The following is a 19,838-nucleotide window of genomic DNA, read 5'->3' as shown; positions in this document are numbered from 1 at the left end:
ATTTTCTGGTATCTATTGAGACTTGCTTTATGCCCAAGTATGTGGTCAATTTTGAAGAAAGTTCTGTGAGGTTCTGAGAGGAAGGTATATTCTTCTGTGCCTCAGTGAAATGTTCTGAAGATGTCTGTTGCGTTCATTTGGTCCATAACATCTGTTAACTATATTATTTCCTTGTCTCAGAGCTTGCTGACTCGCAGGCAGGTGTCCTCAGTGCAAAGAGGCTGAACTCGGAGTCATCACCTTGAGCCTTGCACCTAAGAAGTCCCAGGTACTTTGTACAACTGCGTTCCAGAAGCTGTATGTCTTTAGCACCTTCATAAGTGATGGCTACCATCAGGAAGAAACTGGTGATTGTTGGTGATGGAGCTTGTGGTAAGACGTGCTTGCTCATAGCCTTCAGCAAGGACCAGTTCCCAGAGGTTTATGTGCCCACAGTGTTTGAGAACTATGTGGCAGATATTGGAGTGGATGGAAAGCAGGTAGAGTTACCTTTATGGGACACAACTGGACAGGAAGATTATGACTGCCTGAGGCCTCTCTCCTACCCAGACACTGATATTATACTGATGTGTTTTTCCCTTGACAGCCCTGATAGTCCATCCCAGAAAAATGGACTCCAGAAGTCAAGCATTTCTGTCCAAATGTGCCCATCCATCATCCTAGTTGGAAACAAGAAGGATCTTCGGAATGATGAGCACACAAGGAGGGAGTTAGCCAAAATGAAGCAGGAGCTGGTAAAACCTGAAGAAGGCAGAGATGTGGCAAACAGGATTGGCACTTTTGGGTACATGGAGGGTTTAGCAAAGACCAAAGATGGAGTGAGAGAGGTTTTTGAGATGGCCACAAGAGCTGCTCTGCAAGCTAGATGCGGGAAGAAAAAGTCTGGGTGCCTCATCTCATGAAGCCTTGTGAAGCACAGCCTCATGCGGTTAATTTGAAGTGCTGTTTATTAATCTTAGTGTACGATTACTGGCCTTTTCATTTATCTATAATTTACCTAAGATTACAAATCAGAAGTCATCTTGCTACCAGTATTTAGAAGCCAACCATGATTATTAATGATGTCCAGCCTGTCTGACCAGCCAGGGTCCTTCTGACACTGCTCTAACGCCCTCTCTGCACTCCACCTGACACCAGGCGCTCATTCAAAGAATTTCACAACTTCCTGCTTCTTTCTAGAAAGAGAAACAGTTGGTAACTTTTGTGAATTAGGCTGCAACTACTTTATAACTAACAGGTCCTGCTTATTTTCTGTCAGCTACAAGGAACTCTGGTGAGTCACTACTTCAGAGTTCTTCTTCTTCTTCTTCTTCTTCTTCTTCTTCTTCTTCTTCTTCTTCTTCTTCTTCTTCTTCTTCTTCTTCTTCTTCTTCTTCTTCTTCTTCTTCTTCTCTCTCCTCCTCCTCCTCCTCCTCCTCCTCCTCCTCCTCCCCCTCTTCCTCCTCCTCCTTCTTCCTCCTCCTCCTTCTTCTTTATCCTCCTCCTCCTTCCTCCTCCTTTTCCTTCCTCCTCCTCCTTCCTCCTCCTCTTCCCTCCTCCTCCTCCTTCCTCCTCCTCTTCCCTCCTCCTCCTCCTCCTCCTCCTCCTCCTCCTCCTCCTTCTTCTTCTTGTTTGTTTGTTTTCTGGAGCTGAGGACCAACCTAGGGCTGGCGCTTGGTAGGCACGATCCACCACTGAGGCTAAACCCCAACCCCAGAGCTTTACTTCTTTTTTTTTTTTTTTTTTTTTTTTTTATTATTAATTTGAGTATTTTTATATATATTTTGATTGTTATTCCCTTTCCCTGTTTCCGGGCAAACATCCTCTCCCCCCTCCCCTTCCTTATGGGTGTTCCCCTCCCAACCCTCCCCCCATTGCTTCCCTCTCCCCAACAGTCTAGTTCACTGGGGGTTCAGTCTTGGCAGGACCCAGGTCTTCCCCTTCCACTGGTGCTCTTACTAGGATATTCATTACTACCTATGAGGTCAGAGTTCAGGGTCAGTCCATGTATAGTCTTTAGGTAGTGGCTTAGTCCCTGGAAGCTCTGGTTGGTTGGCATTGTTGTACATATGGGGTCTCAAGCCCCTTCAAGCTCTTCCAGTTCTTTCTCTGATTCCTTCAACGGGGGTCCCGTTCTCAGTTCAGTGGTTTGCAGCTGGCATTCGCCTCTGTATTTGCTGTATTCTGGCTGTGTCTCTCAGGAGCCGATCTGCATTCACATTTTGATCATCCGTCTTGAGTTTCATTTGTTCTAGGCATCTAGGGTAATTCAAGCATTGGGCTAATAGCCACTTATCAATGAGTGCATACCATGTATGTCTTTCTGTGATTGGGTTAGCTCACTCAGGATGATATTTTCCAGTTCCAACCATTTGCCTTTAATTTCATAAAGTCATTATTTTTTGATAGCTGAGTAATATTCCATTGTGTAGATGTACCACATTTTCTGTATCCATTCCTCTATTGAAGGGCATCTGGGTTCTTTCCAGCTTCTGGCTATTATAAATAAGGCTGCGATGAACATGGTGGAGCACGTGTCTTTTTTATATGTTGGGGCATCTTTTGGGTATATGCCAGGAGAGGTATAGCTGGATCCTCAGGCAGTTCAATGTCCAATTTTCTGAGGAACCTCCAGACTGATTTCCAGAATGGTTGTATCAGTCTGCAATCCCACCAGCAATGGAGGAGTGTTCCTCTTTCTCCACATCCTTGCCAGCATCTGCTGTTGCCGGAGTTTTGGATCTTAGCCATTCTAACTTATGTGAGGTGGAATCTCAGGATTGTTTTGATTAGCATTTCGCTTATGACTAAAGATGTTGAACATTTCTTTAGGTGTATCTCAGTCATTCAGCATTCCTCAGCTGTGAATTCTTTGTTTAGCTCTGAACCCCATTTTTTAATAGGGTTATTTGTCTCCCTGCGGTCTAACTTCTTGAGTTCTTTGTATATTTTGGATATAAGCCCACTATCTGTTGTAGGATTGGTAAAGATCTTTTCCCAATCTGTTGGTTGCCGTTTGTCCTAACCACAGTGTCCTTTTGCCTTACAGAACTTTGCAGTTTATGAGATCCCATTTGTGGGGATTCTTGATCTTAGAGCATAAGCCATTGGTGTTTTGTTCAGGAAATTTTTTTTCCAGTGCCCATGTGTTCCAAATGCTTCACTAGTTTTTCTTCTATTAGTTTGAGTGTATCTGGTTTGATGTGGAGGTCCTTGATCCACTTGGACTTAAGCTTTGTACAGGGTGATAAGCATGGATCGATCTGCATTCTTCTACATGTTGACCTCCAGTTGAACCAGCACCATTTGCTGAAAATGCTATCTTTTTTCCATTGGATGGTTTTGGCTCCTTTGTCAAAAATCAAGTGCCCATAGGTGTGTGGGTTCATTTCTGGGTCTTGAATTCTGTTCCATTGGTCTATCTGTCTGTCTCTGTACCAATACCATGCAGTTTTTATCACTATTGCTCTGTAATACTGCTTGAGTTCTGGGATAGTGATTCCCCCTGAAGTCCTTTTATTGTTGAGGATAGCTTTAGCTATCCTGGGTTTTTGTTATTCCAGATGAATTTGCAAATTGTTCTGTCTAACTCTTTGAAGAATTGGATTGGTATTTTGATGGGGATTGCATTGAATCTGTAGATCGCTTTTTGGTAGAATGGCCATTTTTACTATATTAATCCTGCCAATCCATGAGCATGGGAGATCTTTCCATCTTCTGAGATCTTCTTCAATTTCTTTCTTCAGAGTCTTGAAGTTCTTATTGTACAGATCTATCACTTGCTTGGTTAAAGTAACACCGCGGTATTTTATATTATTTGGGACTATTATGAAGGGTGTCTTTTCCCTAATTTCTTTCTCAGCTTGTTTCTCTTTTGTGTAGAGGAAGGCTACTGATTTATTTGAGTTAATTTTATACCCAGCCACTTTGCTGAAGGTGTTTATCAAGTTTATTAGTTCTCTGGTGGAACTTTTGGGATCACTTAAATATACTATTATACCATCTGCAAATACTGATATTTTGACTTCTTTTCCAATCTGTATCCCTTTGATCTCCTTTTGTTGTCTGATTGCTCTGGCTAGGACATCGAGAACTATACTGAAGAAGTAGGGAGAGAGTGGACAGCCTTGTCTAGTCCTTGATTTTAGTGGGATTGCTTCAAGTTTCTCTCCATTTAGTTTAATGTTAGCGACTGGTTTGCTGTATATGGCTTTTACTATGTTTAGGTATGGGCCTTGAAGTCCTATTCTTCCCAGGACTTTTATCCTGAAGGGGTGTTGAATTTTGTCAAATGCTTTCTCAGCATCTAATGAAATGTTCATGTGGTTTTGTTCTTTCAGTTTGTCTATATAATGGATTATGTTGATGGTTTTCCATATATTAAACCATCCCTGCATGCCTGGGATGAAGACTACTTGATCATGGTGGACAATTGTTTTGATGTGCTCTTGGATTTGGTTTGCCAGAATTTTATTGAGTATTTTTGCATCGATATTCATAAGGGAAATTGGTCTGAAGTTCTCTTTCTTTGTTGGGTCTTTGTGTGGTTTAGGTATAAGAGTAATTGTGGCTTCATAGAAGGAATTTGGTAGTGCTCCATCTGTTTCAATTTTGTGGAATAGTTTGGATAGTATTGGTATGAGATCTTCTATGAAGGTCTGATAGAACTCTGCACTGAACCCATCTGGACCTGGGCTCATTTTGGTTGGGAGACTTTTAATGACTGCTTCTATTTCTTTAGGAGTTATGGGATTGTTTAACTGGTTTATCTGTTCCTGATTTAACTTCAGTACCTGGTATCTGTCTAGGAAATTGTCCATTTCCTGCACATTTTCAAATTTTGTTGAATATAGGATTTATAGTAAGATCTGATAATTTTTTTAATTTCCTCTGATTCTGTTGTTATGTCTCCCTTTTCATTTTGATTTTGTTAATTTGGACAAATTCTCTGTGTCCTCTAGTTAGTCTGGCTAAGGGGTTTATCTATCTGGTTGATTTTCTCAAAGTACCAACTTTTGGTTCTGTTGATTCTTTGTATGGTCCTTTTTGTTTCTACTTGGTTGATTTCAGCTCTGAGTTGGATTATTTCCTGCCTTCTACTCCTCCTGGGTGTATTTGCTTCTTTTTGTTCTAGAGCTTTTGGGTGTGCTGTCAAGCTGCTGACATATGCTCTCTCCTGCTTCTTTCTGTAGGCACTCAGAGCTATGAGTTTTCCTCTTAGCACAGCTTTCATTGTGTCCCATAAGTTTGAGTATGTTCTACCTACATTTTCATTAAATTCTAAGAAAATCTTTAATTTCTTTCTTTATTTCTTCCTTGACCAGGTTATCATTGAGTAGAGCATTGTTCAACTTCCATGTATATGTGTTCTTTTCTTCCTTATTATTTATTGAAGACAAGCTTTAGCCCGGGTGGTCTGATGGGATGCATGGGATTATTTCTATGGTTCTGTATCTGTTGAGGCCTGTTTTTTCACCAGTTATATGGTTCAGTTTTGGAGAAAGTACCATGAGGTGGTGAGAAGAAGGTATATCCAGATTTCACTTTAGGATAGAATGTTTTATAAATATCTGTTAAGTCCATTTGGTTCATGACTTCTCTTAGTCTGTCTATGTCTCTGTTTAATTTCTGTTTCCATGATCTGTCCATTGATAAGATTGGAGTGTTGAAATCACCTACTATTATTGTGTGAGGTGCAGTGTGTGTTTTGAGCTTTAGTAAGGTTTCTTTTATGTATGTAGGTGCCCTTGTTTTTGGGGCATAAATATTTAGGATTGAGAGTTCATCTTGGTGGATTTCTTCTTTGATGAATAGGAAGTGTCCTTGCTTATCTTTTTTGATGAGGTTTAGTTGAAAATCGATTTTATTCAATATTAGAATGGCTACTGCAGCTTGCTTCTTCTGACCATTTTCTTGGAAAGTTGTTTTCCAGCCTTTCACTCTGAGGTAGTGTCTGTCTTTGTCTCTGAGGTGTGTTTCCTGTAGGCAGCAGAATGCAGGGTCCTCATTGCGTATCCAGTTTGTTAATCTTTGTCTTTTTATTGGAGATTTGAGACCATTGATGTTGAGAGATGTTAAGGAATAGTGATTATTGCTTCCTGTTATATTCATATTTGGATGTGAGATTATGTTTGTGTGCTTTTCTTCTTTGTTTTGTTGCCAAGATGATTAGTTTCTTGCTTTTTCTAGGGTATAGCTTGCCTCCTTATTTTGGGCTTTACCAATTATTATCCTTTGTAGGGCTCGATTTGTAGTAAGATATTGTGTGAATTTGGTTTTGTCATGGAATATCTTGGTTTCTCCATCTATGTTAACTGAGTCTTTTGCTGGATACAGTAATCTGGGCTGGTATTTGTGTTCTCTTAGGGTCTGTATGACAACTGTCAATGATCTTCTGGCTCTCATAGTCTCTGCTGAGAAATCTGGTGTGATTCTGATAGGTCTGCCTTTATATGTTACTTGACCTTTTTCCCTTACTGCTTTTAGTATTCTTTCTTTATTTTGTGCATTTGGTGTTTTGACTATTATGTGATGGGAGGAGTTTCTTTTCTGGTCCAATCTATTTGGAGTTCTGTAGGCTTTTTGTATGTTTATGGGCATCTCTTTCTTTAGGTTAAGGAAGTTTTCTTCTATGATTTTGTTGAAGATATTTATTGATCCTTTGAGCTGCGAGTCTTCACTCTCTTCCATACCTATTATCCTTAGGTTTGATCCTGTCATTCTGTCCTGGATTTCCCGGATGTTTTGGACCAGTAACTTTTTCTGTTTTACATTATCTTTGACTGTTGTGTCGATGATTTCTATGGAATCTTCTGCTCCTCAGAATCTCTCTTCTCTCTCTTGTATTCTGTTGGTGATGCTTGTATCTATGGCTCCTTGTCTCTTCCTTTGGTTTTTTGTATATCCAGGGTTTTTTCTCTTTGTGTTTTCTTTATTGCTTCTATTTCCATTTTTAACCTCGTTCACTTGTTTGATTGTGTTTTCCTGGAATTTTTTCAGGGATTTTTGTGATTCCTGTCTATAGGCTTCTACTTGTTTATTTATGTTTTCCTGCGTTTCTCTAAGGGAGTTCTTTATGTCTTTCTTGAAGTCCTCTATCATCATGATCAAATGTGATTTTAAATCTAGATCTTCTTTTTCTGGTGTCTTTGGATATTCAGCTTTGCTTTGGTAGGAGAATTGGGCTCTGATGATGCCATGTAGTCTTTGTTTCTGTTGCTTGGTTTCCTGTGCTTGCCTCTCACCATCAGGTTGACTCTGGTGTTACCTTGTTCTGCTATTTCTGACAGAGGCTAGACTGTCTTATAAGCCTGTGTTTCAGAGGTGCTGTAGACCTGTTTTCCTGTTTTTCTTTCAGCCAGTTATGGGAACAGAGTGTTCTGCCGGGTGCGTGCTAGTCTTTCCTGTCTACTGGTCTTCAGTTGTTCCTGTGGGGCCTATGTCCTGGAGTCCACCAGGCTGGTTGCTTGGAGCAGAAAGTTGGTCTTACCTGAGGTCCCATGGCTCAAATTGGCTTGGGGGGGGCTGCTTTTGAGTTCTCCGTGAGGGTGGCAACCAGGAGGGTCTGCGCCGCCTTTCCCCGGGCCCCCCGTGCACTGGAGTCCCAGATGGCGTTAAGTGTTTTCCTCTGGAGTTAGAAATGTGGGCAGAGTGTAGTCTCTTCTGGCTTCCCAGGCATGTCTGCCCCTCTAAAAGTTTAGCTTTCCCTCCCACAGGATTTGGGTGCAGAGAACTGTTCACCTGGTCTCTTCAGGTCCCGGAGGTGTCTGGACGGCAAGGGACCTGCCTCTCGAGTTCCCCTATCTTCTGGTTCTCAGAGGCCCTATACACTTTCCTCTTGGGCCAGGGATGTGGGCAGGGGTGGGCCAGGATGTCGTCTCTCCTGCTCTGCAGTCTCAGGAGTGCCCACCTGTCCAGGCATTGAGCTCTCTCTCTCCCAAGTGGTTTGGGAGCAGTGAGCTCAGAAAATTCATTTTTAAAATTCCCATTTCGTCACTTTCTCTGATAAAATATGGCCATATCTCCCCTATTCAGCCCTATATATCATTCCAGTACCCCTTTCCAGACTTGACTAAGTAGATAGGAATCCGGTTTCACCCCTGAGGCTATTACATTTTGGAGGTGGCATAGCCTTTCTCACCTGGACTGAAGGGTCTGGCTCTGAGTCACAGTGCTCCTTTCTCCACACTGTTATCGAAGTAGCCTCCCAGAGGAGCTACCAGTTTTTATGGGTGTCAATGGGTGGGTGGATGGGGTGGTCTCTTCTCTCCAGCTGACTCAACTTTTTTCTGTACCAGTTAATTTTTCCAACTAATAGAATAAAGGCAGTTTTCAAAAAAAGAGGCTATCAGTTTAGGGGGGGACATGGGACAGCTTAGAGGGAGTGGACATGAAAGAGACTGGAGGGAGGAAAAGGAAAATTGTAAGTCATGTGATTATATTTTAATTTAATATAAATATATCATTATGAAAAAAGTCAACATACAGGCCATAATTTCTGAATAAAGACCCTGACTTTCAAAAAATTTAAAAATAGAACATAAACAAAAGGTATACAAACGGGAAGGGAAGAATTCATATTGTTTTTATTTGCAGACAACTTATAGTCAAAACACTGCAGTATATACAATCAACATAGAAAAAATCAGTACTTTTTCTATATACCAACAGACATGAGGAAAGAATTGGAGGAGAAATACTATTCACACTAGCTTTAAGGATAACCAAAATTCGAATGCTTCACTCCTTTAAAAGGGGAACAAGAATACCATTGGCAGGGAATAGGGAAGCAAAGTTTAGAACAGAGACTGAAGGAACACCCATTCAGAGCCTGCCCCACATGTGTCCCACACATAAACAGCCATCAAACTAGATAAGATGGATGAAGCAAAGAAGTGCAGGCTGATAGGAACCGGATGTAGATCTCTCCTGAGAGACACAGCCAGAATACAGCAAATACATAGGCGAATGCCAGCAGCAAACCACTGAACTGAGAAGGGGACCCCCGTTGAAGGAATCAGAGAAAGAACTGGAAGAGCTTGAAGGGGCTTGAGACCCCATATGAACAACAATGCCAACCAACCAGAGCTTCCAGGGACTAAGCCACTACCCAAAGCCTATACATGGACTGACCCCGGGCTCCAACTTCATAGGTAGCAATGAGTAGCCTTGTTGGGGCACCAGTGGAAGGGGAAGCCCTTGGTCCTGCCAAGACTGAACCCGCAGTGAACAGGATTGTTGGGGGGAGGGTGGTAATAGGGGGAGGATGGGGAGGGTACCACCCATATAGAAGGGGAGTGGGAGGGGTTGGGGAATTTTTGCTTGGAAACTGGGAAAGGGAATAACAATAGAAATGTAAATAAGAAATACCAAATTTAATAAAGATGGAGAAAAAAATAAAGTATCTAAGAACAGACCTAAAGAAATGACTAAGTCCTAAGATGGAAATTCTAAGACACTGAAGAAGGAAATTGAAGACAAGAGGAGATAAAGAAGTACAACATTTTATGTCCATGAAATGCAAGAATTTATATTGTGAGAATGGATATATTACCAAAAACAACCTACAGATTCAATGCAAAGTCGATCAAATTCAAGTTATATTTTTATTATTTCTTGCTATCTACTGAATTTAGTCTTGGGTTTGTTCTTGTTTGTCCAAATTTTTGAGCTTCATGAAAAGTAATTCTTGTTTGTCCCATTCATCATTCACTAGTATATTGTTTAATCTTCACGAGTGTAATTACTAAAGATTCATTTGTTGTTGACTTTAAACCGTACTTCAGTGTGGTCAAACAGGACACATGGAGTTCTTTCATTGTTTGAGTTTGTAATGATTTGTTTTGTGTCTCACTATGTGGTGTATTTGGGAAACACTCTCAGTGTTTGTGTGGAGTAATCTATAGATATCTGTTAGTTCTACTTGATGTCATTTAATTCTGATGTTTCTGTTTATTATCTATCCAGATATGCCCTCTATTATAGAAAGAGGAGTATTAAAACCACTCATTCTTATTAAGTTGGAGTTAATCTGTATTCTTGAGCTCAGTAGAGATTTTTAAATTCAGTTGGGTGCATCAGAGTTTGGTGCATGTATAGTTAGGATTGCAATGCTTTCTAGCTTTTGGGTTTTTTTTATTAAAATGAGGAGTCATAAAAAACTCCTCCCATTAGTTTTTTATTTTGAAGTTTGCTTTGCCTAATAGCAAGAATAGTGACACCTTGTTTTGCCTCCTGGTCCCATTTTGGTTAGTGAAGTTTGTTGCTGATTTTAACCATCCTTTCTGCAGAAGGTTGTCCTATTTTAGAAAGTAAGACAAGTTTTGGTAGACACAGAAATATGGATTTTATTCTTTCTATCTATCTATCTATCTATCTATCTATCTATCTATCTATCTATCTATCTATCTATCTATCTATCTATCTATCTATCTATCTATCTTTACTCCCAGTCTGCCCTCCGACTGTTCCACATCCCATACTTCCTCCTTTCCGCTTACCCGTGTTTTCAGTGGGGGATTGAGGCCTGATGTAAAGTTATTATTGAAAGGTGCCGTGATTGCAGTCATCCGTTGTTATTTTCTATTTGTGTTCCTAGCCCTATTTTGTGCTTCAGTGGTTATAGCTTCATTTGCTTCTATAATCTCTTGGCTCTCCTCATTCCTCTTCTGGTCCAAAGTATTGATTCCAGTGTTCTCTGTAGGGCTGAATTGGTGAAGATGGATTCTTTTATGGCCTCTTTATATCATGGAAAGGTTTGTTTTTTTTCAACTATGCCAGATGATGTGCTGAGCATAATAGTATAAGCTGACATCTGTGGTATTTTAGCACTTGACATATGTTACTCCAAGCTCTTCAGACTTTTAAATTTCCCATGGAAATATTGGCTATTATTCTCATCTATTTTCTATGTATGTAACTTGTGTTTTTCTCTCATCTTTCTTTTTTCTTTTCTTTTCTTTCTTATTGGATATTTTTATTTACATTTCAAATGTTATCCCTTTCCTGGTTTCCTGTCCTCCCCATCCCTCCCCCTCCTCTCCTTCTTCTTCTATGATGGTGTTCCCCCTCCCCAACAACCAACCCTTTCTGCCTCCTCACCCTGACATTCCTCTACCCTAGAGGGTCTAACCTTTTCTTTATTTATATTTCAAATGTTATCTCTTTCTTGGTTTCCCTGAAACCCCCCATCCCATCTCCCTCTCCCTGCTTCTATAAGAGTGCTCCCCACTCCCCACCCACACCCTCCTCCTGCCCTCCCTGACTTCCTGCCCTGGCCTTCTCCTACACTGGGGCATGGGTCACAGATCAAGGACTCTCTTCCCATTGATGCCTGACAAGGCCATCCTCTACTACAGTAGGGGTGGTTGGAGCCATAGGTCCGTCCATGTGTAACCACTCTTTGGTTGCCCTGGGAGCTCTGGGGTGTCTGGTTGGTTTATTGTTGTTCTTCTGGGGTCCCTTTAATCCTTCAGCTCTTTCAGTCCTTTCTCTAACACATCTTTCCATATATTCTTTCTTTATTCTATATATTTAGTGTATTAACTATTGTTGATTATGTTGATTAGTGATTGCTCTGAGTTACTAAAATGCATTGCTGTCCAGATTAGGGAAGAAATGCGTGCACTTCCCCCTTGAATCTTTTTAACCAAGAGTGAGGCTAGATTTGAATTTTTCTACTCCATGCTCTCTGAGTCTTCCATCTTCTTTTCTATCTAGGGAGTTTTTGAATCTGTGTGCCTGCCTGGTCTTGTCTGTCCCTGTGTCTGAGTCATGTTTATGTACTGTCCCTGTGTACTACTCTTTGTGTGTGTGTCTATCCCTAAAAACGAGGTTTCACTCTGTATTTTTTTGAATAGCACAGAAAAAGAATCATATGGGGAAGGAACAGGATACTTTACAGAGACCTTTAACAGATTTACAAGGTTTAAGTCACTGGCTGCAAATGATCCCAACTGATCCAGACATCAACCCATTGTTTATCAATCAATATCCACAAATGGTTGCTTTCAACCTTTAAGGTGGATTTTTGGAAGTTGCTTTCAACATCTGTATTGACTGCTTTCAGAAAGCGATGCACATGCATTACTCTGAGTCAGGGGCACGGGAGAATGAGTACCTAAGTTGAGATTGCAACGATGCACTATCTTAGGTTGTAAAAGTTGATTTACTCAGAAATCAAGGCAAAAAAGTTATTGTACTCTTGCTCTCTCTTAAAGACAGGTTAAACAAACAGTTTAAGTACACATGGGATATCAGTCTTAAGTCTTATGCCTCAAGGTGTATTATTAACTTTGGCTGTGAGGACCACAAAAGTTCCAGTGTCCTGGAAAGCAAGAGATAGTTTTATAATACTTCATTGCCACAAACTGTAGTATGGGGGTTTCTTTTTCTTTCCTGTCTGTATAGTGTTCTTTTGTTAGCTTTTGTATCTGTATGGACATGTCTTTTCTTAATTTGGGGACATTTGGAATCTATGATCAGTTGAAGATCTGGTCTATGCCATTAACCTGGGATTCTTCTCTTTCTCCTACATCTACAATTTGAAGATTTGGACTTTTAAAAGCTATCCAGTAGTTTTCTTAGGATTTTTGTAGTTTATTTTTTCATATCCTTTCCTTGAGGGTTCAATTTCTTCCAAGTCTTAATATTCTAGCTCTACTTCAACTCATTCTGCTGGTATGCCTTTTCTAGAGTCTTCTAATTTGATTCTAGTTTTTGTTCCACTGTCATTTCCGTTTAAATTCTCTTCAATCATTATTAACTACTAAATCTAGTTTTCAAATTCCAAATTTTTCTTTGCTTAATTCCTTCAGCCATATATACATGTGTTACATATTTGCATTTTATATATTTTCTAATATATACATATATTTATTTAGTGCATTTATTTTTTATATTCCTTGTCACTCAGTGAGCTTGTTTGTTTGCATCTTTAAATTCCTTGCATTCTTCAATCAAATTGATAATTGTTTAGCTTTTCCTGGATTTCATCTGAGGAATTTTCATTGGAGAATATTTCTATATTAATAGTATTTTCTATAGGGTTGGCAGATTTTCCATTATGTTTGTTTTTTTTTGTTATTGTGACCTGGGCATGTGAACCTCTATTGTTGATTGTGTGTCTAGCCTGCCTCAGGCTGGGACATTATAGGAGTTAGAATCAGAGCTAATTTAAAATGTATATGCTCCTAAACACAGTTTTCTACTGGGATTATGGAATACACTACCTGTATCCTTAAACAGAGGATCAAAATAGTCTACTCTAGTAAACCCCTCCATATAAAATTATTTCCCAAGTATATTTAAAAATACCAGAAAAAAAGGTGTATAAAAAATGTGGTGTGGTGGGCATTACTTGGTTCGTTGTCTCAGTATCTGAGCATCTGTGCCTTTCTTGATAAGGGAAATGAAGTCTTTATGAAAAAAACATGATTCATCTGCAAGGCATAAATGCAACAAGCATTCAGAAGACCCCCTTGGTGCCTATATCAGTTCGGCTAAACAATAAGTATCCCACATTGGACCTAAGGCCTCCCCAGTTGTGGGGTGTATCCAGGTTTACCACATAGATATTGCCTCTTGGTTAAAGCCAGAACCAATCAGAGTGCTGGATTGTCTGTTGTAACAGTCGTACTGTGGAAACAGTGACACAACTTACCTGGCAGGTTTTGTGTTATAGTCCACAAGATTCTCATCTATATAAGACCATTGGTACACTCTCTAGCAGATTACATGTACACTGTTGTTTGAGGTCACTGTGGCTCCTGTTGCAGAACTCATAAGGAGGTATCATGAACTTAGCACTGAAGTTCATTTCTTGTGGACAGTGAAGGAAATGGATTCTGTTTTTCTGAGTCAATCAACAAGTCTCTGTGTTTTGACTGTGTAATTTAATTTAATATTAATTATTATAGAAAGTGTATTGTTTATTCATGGCCAATTAATTATTTAGTGTTTTTGCTATTTAACCCCATTTGTATAACTTTTTGGCATATTTCTAGAGCTACATACATGTATTTAGTAGCTATTTGAATATCATTTGGATCAACTAGGTAATACTTCATTTACTTGAAAATCTCAGTACTCCAATTTTTTTTAATTAGTTTTATTTGCATTTCAAATGTTGTCCTCCATCCAGTTCCCCCTGGACCGTTAACCCATCCCTCTCTTTGCCTCTAGACAGATCCCCTACCCACCCACCCTCCTCACCCCTCTAGCACCCCCCTTCTCTGGCATCAGCTTCCACAGAACTAAGGGCACCACGCCTCACTGTTTTCCAGACAAAAACTGATCCTCTGCTACATATGTAGAAGGGCCCAGGCCCATTGATATGTCTCTTTGGTTTGGTAAGCTTGGTCTCTGGGAGCTCAGGTTCTGGTTAGTTGAGTATTGTTCTTCCTATGAGGTTTGCCATCCCTTCAGCTCCTCAGTCCTTCCCCTAACTCTTCAAAGGGTCTTCCACCTCAGTCAATGGATTGGCTGTAAGTATCTGCATCTGTCTCCAGTCAACTCCTGGTAGAACCTCGAAAAAAGCCATACAGGCTCACATCATGGCTTTTTATCTTGGCATCCAACAATAGATGCAAGGGAGTTTGGTGCCTGTGTGGGAGATGGATCCCAAGGTGGGGTAGTCTCGTGGCCTTTACTTCAGTCTCTGCCCATTTTTGTCCATGCATTTCCTTTAGACGGGAACAATTCTGGGTTAAAAATTTTTGGGGTGGGTGGATGGCTCTATTCCTCAACTGGGGAGCCTTGACTATCTACTGGGCGTGGTCTCTTTGGGTTCCTATCTCCTCCTCTTTGGTGGCTGTTAATGTCATTGGGTCTGGGCCTCTCACATCCCTGGTGTCTGGGGACTTTCTAGAGGTCTCCCCTGGCCCCACCTCACAATACTACTGCATATTTTCTTCATTCTTCTAGTCCCTGGGCTTCTCTCTTTTTCTATACGATGGGTCCTTTTTCCTCTCCTGCCTTCCCCCGCCTCCCTCCCTCTAGCTCCTGTGATTATTTTGTTCCCAGTTCTGTGTAGGATTAGGCATCTGCACTTTGGTCTTTCTTCTTATGCTGCATGTGACACATTTATATTATGGTATATCTGAACTTTTGCTATCCTCCACTTATCAGTGATACATACCATGCATGTCTTTTGGTTCTGGGTTACCTCACTCAGGATGGTAATTTCTGGTTCCATCCATTTGTGATGTCCTCGTTTATAATAGCTAGGTAGTATTCCATTGTGTAAATGAACCACATTTTCTGTGTCTGTTCTTTTGTCTTGGGACATCTGGGTTGTTTCAGCTTCTGGTTGCTCACAAATAAGGCTGCTATGAACATAGCAGTGGAACATGTGCCCCTGTGGCATAGTGTGGTGCATTTTAGGTATATTCACTAGTGGTATAGCTGGGTTTTCAGGTAGAACTATTTCCAATTTTGAGGAACCCCAGATTGATTTCCTGAGTGTTTGTATGATTTGCAATCCCACCAGCAATGGAGGTGTTCCTCTTTCTCCACATCTTTGACAGCATCTGCTGTCTCTGGATTTGAACTAGCCATTTGATTGGTGGAATCTTAGGGCCATTTGGTTTGCATTTCCTGATAACGATGGATGTTTGCATTTTAATTAATTATTTTATTTATTTACATTTCTTTATCTTAGATCAATTGATAGATAATTGCCCTTAAACATACAAAGCTGGTACCTTATAGCATAAGAACATTGATAACAACCTGTAAATGCAAACGAGATGCCATTAACTCATTGTTCTTACTTGACTCCTCTCTCTCTCCTCTCTCTCCTCCTTCTGTTTCAGTCTCCTCTTCATGACTTCTCTCTGTCCATCCTTCCTTCTCACTCAATGACGGGCCTTCACAACCTGCCTGCCCTCCTGCTGTGTTTCTGCAATTCAATGGGGAGAAGTTTGGTGCGTCACCTGATGATTCCTGGTAGGCAACTGTCGGCGGGCAGTGGAATTGCCATCAAAATACAATAACAGATAACTCTAGGTGAGCAACACACTTGACCAGTTAAAAAGCCTTTTTACTTATATATAAATTGAGAACAATTATTTCCATTCTACAGTTTATAAACCATTAGATATACTCAACACCCAGTCCATCACTATATCAGTTAAACAGGATATTAGTTATCCATTCCAGCTTAAGAAAGGCTTAAAATCTATATTATATCTTGGCTAGCTTGTATACTATCTGATAACTATCCAATAAAATATGTATTTTCAGAGTGAAACAGCCTGATAGGCTATGGATAATCAGTCTTTAACCCCGTCTGTAAATCTTTGATGTTGGCCTCTATATACATAGGAAGCCTATGGGGCTTCCAGAGCTGAGGTTGTAAGACAAATCTCTGTCACAGTCCCTGTTGTTAACATAAACGATCTTCAGCCTTAGCCCAAAATCCGTGACAGACTCTTGAAATGCAGGTTTTGAGGCTGATCACCCTGTAGCAGGTTTATCAGTCAACTATTCTGCATAATTTGTCCTTTTCTGGACAGTATTGGTCTGCAGATGGACGACGGATTTTGTCCAGTGGCTGCCCCGGCTACAAAGTATTGCCTCTTACCTGGGTTGAGATGTTCCACATTCTTTGTTAAATCGTCAAAGGGGAACTGTTAGAGATATGTCTCAACAAAAGATAAATAACTTTAAATCTAAATTTTGTGAATTTTGATGTTTTTGAAGAAACCATCTACCTATATAAGACAATCTGTACTGTTGTCTTTTATATCTTAATAATATCTTGAAGGCACTCTACTGCTTTGTACAATTATGTTTTGCACCATTTGCCTTAGCTCATAGCAATCAACTCAGAGGATTTAAACATCAATGTGAAAAGAACTGGCTCTAAACCTTGTAATTTTAAACTTTTTGACAAATAAATACTGTAACAAGAAAGATATGATTTAAAGCTTGGATTAACAAATGAGATTATGACTGTATGCTCAATCAAATGAATTCACTCCCTATTGGAAATTACAATCAATTTTAAATTCTCCTTAAAAACAACTTTTAAAATACTTCAACAACCCCCAAAGTCCAAATTAATTCAGAGGCGTGACTCCCTCTATAACTTCTTCAAGCTGTACATGGGGTTAGAGATATCATAAAGGTAGAAATTTGAGAAAAACCAAATGTCTTTTAGCCAGCCTAGCAATGTCTGACCCAGCTGAGAAGTCCTTGAGACCAAGTTCATGTAGGCACACTCTATAAACTAACTCTCAAGACAAATTTTAGAAATGAGATATCTTTTTTTGTTTGATTCTCCTGAATAAAATTTTTCAGGCAGTCTACCTCTATCAAATCTGAATCAAATATGAAAGCTATGAGGTTTCCAGGCCTAATCTAACTTTTTTAAAGCACAAGAACTAAAATCTCTCCCCAAATGCACTGTGTTCCTTATTTCTAGAACTAGAAAACACAACATCTTGCGCTCTCCAGAGTAATAATATAGCCATAAACTCAAGTCACACTCATCATAGAAGATTAAACAATTTTTAAAAAACAACTAAGCTAAACAATGAGCCTGATAGCTTTTTGTGCTCTGTGATAAGGAATAATCCAAATTCCTGTATTGGAGCCCACGTTAAGAATTCAAGTTTCCTGTTGTGGTAAATATCAAAAGAAGTAACCACAAACCCTCGCTAGCCAGCATCAACCATATGGCCTTTAGTGGGTAATTCATAAAAAAACCAAATACCCTTCTATCAATTCCAATATCAATAAGCAACATATCAAACCAGGACTTTAGCCCAAAATATCTCCAATCTGTCAGGCTCTCTACCACAGATTTTATTTAACCTTTAATAGCTTTATGATATATGTCTGCATTTCTTCCTGGTGTTACAGACATTTATCAAACTTTCTACTTGAGTTAGGGGTGACCAATTTTTCCTATTTAAGTTCAACCATAGATGAAAATCCCCACGTGATTGAGGTAATCTCTTTACTCTCCTTAAAACAAACTTAAACACCTTCTATCAATTTAAAACCAATAAGCAAATTTAAAACTCAGGACTTTAGCCCAAAATATATCCATCTAGCTCTCTACCCAGAGCCACAGATTTTTCTTTAACCCTTAATAACGCTCTATAATATATGTCTACATTCACTCTTTCCTGGTATTTACAGACATTCATCGGTACAATTCTCTACTTGGAAGTAGTGACCCAATTTTCCCTATCTAAGGTTCTGAACCATGGATGAAAAATCCCCAATTGATTCAGGTAATCTCTTTACTCTTCTTTCTAAAAACAAAACTCAATCACCTTTTTAATAATACCTGTAATTAAGAAGTAGCTTGTCTAACTAGGATTTCAACCCAAAATTCCCATGGAGCCCATGTTAAAAAAGAATATAGTATCCTGAAGACTTTCTAAACATTTTTCTTTAAAAAGCAGCTTTTAATCTCTAACTCTCTGAGCTGTCATTACTTATCACACAGCCTGGGATTACAATCCCATGCCCAGGCTGGCTTCCCTGTTTCTTTGTTTGAATTCCTGCCTGAGAGATCTCATGATTCTAACATGGTGCCTGGCCTCCTCTTAGAAAAAAATAAAACTTTCTCTCAACTCTTAGATTACTACGGTGGATCATCTTGTCCAAACAAAAAAGTACCATCTGTTGCTGTAAAGAAAAAAATAAAAAGGTATTGGTTGTCTTTTATTCACTAGGTTTGCACTATAGTGCCCCAAGATATCTGCTAGATATCCGCAGAAACACATCCTAATTCCATGGTGGCCCATTGTCTCCTGCTGCTGCACACTTTTCTGCACCAAACCACATAAAAGAACACACAACACAATAGTCTTAGATCCAATTGGTAAAAGATATAATGCCTACTTAAACATACAAAGCTCTGGGTAAATTCCATCCCTTTAAGAAACATTGATAACAACCTGTAATTACACAGAACGAGACCTTTATGTCAGCCTCCATTGTCCTGCCACCTTATTTACATTTCAAATGTTATCCCCTTTCCTGATTCCCCTTCTAGGAGCCCCCACCTCTCTTTCCCTTCCCTTCACCTATAAGAGGGTGATCCCTCACTCCTCCACCCACTCCCACCTCACTCCTCCAGCATCTCCCTTCTCTGGGGCATCAAGCCTCCACAAGACCAAGGGCATCCCTCCCCACTGAGGCAGACAAGGCAGTTCTCTCCTACATACATAGCATGGGTCATGAACTAGCATGCTCTTTGGTTGGTAGCTTAGTTCCTGGAAGCTCTTATGGGTTCTGTTAGTTGATACTGTTATTCTTCCTATGGGTTACAATCCCTTTCAGCTCCTTCAATCCCTCCCTAATGCTTCTATGGGGTCCTGAAACTCAGTCAAATGTAAGTTTCTGCATCTGTCTCAGGTGCTAAAAGAGTCTCTCAGAGGATAGTCATTCTCAGTCATTCGGGATTTTTCACTTGAGAATTCTCTGTTTAGCTCTGTGCTCCATTTATTAACTGGCTCATTTGTTTCTCTGGAGTCTAACTTCTTGAGTGTATGTTTTAGATATTAGCCCTCTAACGGATGTAGAGTTAGGAAAGATCCTTCCCAAATCTGTAGGTTGCCATTTTGTCCCATTGACAGTATCGTTTGTCTTACAGAAGCTTCAGTTTCATGTGGTCCTATTTGTCAATTGTTGATCTTAGAGTCTGAGCTATTGTTGCTCTCTGTTCATGAACTTTTCCCCCCTGTGCCAATGTGTTTGAGGCTATTTCCCATTTTCTCTTCTATTAGATTCTGTGTATCTGGTTTTATGTGGAGGTCCATATTCCACTTGGACTTGAGCTTTGTACAAGGAGATAAAAATGGATCACTTTGCATTCTTCTACATGCTGACCTCCAGTTGAA

At 39.9% G+C, this 19,838-nt stretch overlaps 1 pseudogene across 1 annotated transcript; it reads left to right on the top strand.

Annotated features, from left to right (window-relative positions):
• The first annotated feature begins 313 nt into the window (after nt 1–313).
• On the top strand, nt 314–1,286 carry LOC116888480 (annotated as a pseudogene). The gene has a single exon (XR_004386316.1). The product of XR_004386316.1 is annotated as a transforming protein RhoA-like (transcript).
• The last annotated feature ends 18,552 nt before the right edge of the window (nt 1,287–19,838 follow it).

This window comes from Rattus rattus, chromosome X, assembly GCF_011064425.1.
Source record: "Rattus rattus isolate New Zealand chromosome X, Rrattus_CSIRO_v1, whole genome shotgun sequence".
Taxonomy (NCBI): domain Eukaryota; kingdom Metazoa; phylum Chordata; class Mammalia; order Rodentia; family Muridae; genus Rattus; species Rattus rattus.
The sequence above is the reverse complement of the archived record's forward strand: the minus strand, read 5'-3'. Positions and strand labels throughout refer to the sequence as shown.